Genomic DNA, 1,538 nt, shown 5'->3' with positions numbered 1-1,538 from the left:
AAAAAAAAAAAAAAAAAAGCTTAAACAAATGTTCATTTTTGTTTAGTTTTGTTTTTCATAGTAAAGATTTGATTCTTTGAGGGTTTTTTCCAGTTTTTCTTCTGTATTGTATCATTTTTATTTATTTATTTTTTTAAATGGCTAACCTGTATTTCATTACAAATGGCTTGATGGCAGGAGGTGTGTATAATGTCTCTAGGCTGGTAAATAAATATGTACGCTTATGGAAGTTGTAGTGCAGTATTGACAAGCAACATGATTTGTAACATGGCACCTGATTGTCAAATGAAATTTCGGTCCTTCACATGGTTTGACAAAAACATGACTCTTATAGTTAATGAGTTTATTAAAAATCCAGACATTCTAAGCAGAGCATGGTGCGGTTGGTGAATGGACTCGATCATTTACTCCAGCTGAGGATGGAGGGCATCTAAGAAACGTCAGACGGCTTACAACAACATAGGAGTCCATCTGTTATAATGTGTATATCTACGCTTATGCGCAGTAAGTAAATTATGCGTACTTATTGATGCTGTAAACGAAAAAGCTGCCCGGCTAAGCAACGGATCAAGGAAAAGCTCCACTAGCAAGAGACAGACGAGACTTTCAGGTCACTGAATGTGTTGTGGTGTTTATTGTGTTCTTAGCGATGTGCTTAGTATGTTATTTATCTTTAAAGTTTAAATAAAGATTTCATGAAACACTTCTGGTGACGAGACATTTGCGTAGTGTAGCTGCAGGTTTACAGTTAAGCTGCATGAAAGTGTAATGGTAAAAGATGTTTATATGTTTATATGGTTTGTCATTGCTTTTGGTCTTCAAATAAGCACTTTTGTCATATTTAGCCTGATGATTAGCATATGATATGACCAGTTGTCTTATATTAAATAACTTTCCTCTGCAGTGCTTTAAAGTTTCATCCACTGAAATAATCAAGTGGTGATAAAATTTACTTTTTACGACAACGAGGACTTAAATGTTTCTTTCACTGAGATTAACTATTTGTAAAGGATTTTCGTTTGTATGCAAATTGTCTTTAATATTTTGTTAATTTTTTGGGGGGGGGGGTTGTGCTTTAGTCTTGGAGTTTTGTTATTGTTTAAAACATTTTTGTTATTTTTATGCTTTTGTTTTATTGCAATCATTACTTGAGTTTCTTTTTCTCCTTTGTGTTCCAGCTAATTTTTTTTAAAAATATAGTTCTTTTTTAGTTTTTGTTTTTCCCCCTAGCCTTCCGCTATGGGTTTCTATCACGTTTCAGTGTGTTTCATTTTGAAAGCTAGTTGCTGACCTAATTAAATGTTAGGTTTTTGTTACTCCTGCCTGTTTTTTGAGTCCTGCATTTGGGTTGGTTTTCCTACAAAACATTTTTAATGTTTTAAGGTTGGATATTATATTTTATCAATGGTACTTTGAAGGAGAAACAGGCTCATTCTCAGCTCTGTATTTATATTCTTGATGTTTACTAGAGGCCATGATTCGCTGCTATTTTACACTAGGCCTTAATGCAACGCCTGAATTAATAATCAAATGCGAGC

The sequence above is a fragment of the Pundamilia nyererei genome, unplaced genomic scaffold (assembly GCF_000239375.1).
Source record: "Pundamilia nyererei isolate P.nyererei 1_Seehausen unplaced genomic scaffold, PunNye1.0 scaffold00469, whole genome shotgun sequence".
In the NCBI taxonomy this organism is placed as follows: Eukaryota; Metazoa; Chordata; class Actinopteri; order Cichliformes; family Cichlidae; genus Pundamilia; species Pundamilia nyererei.
This window is presented reverse-complemented; position numbering follows the sequence as displayed.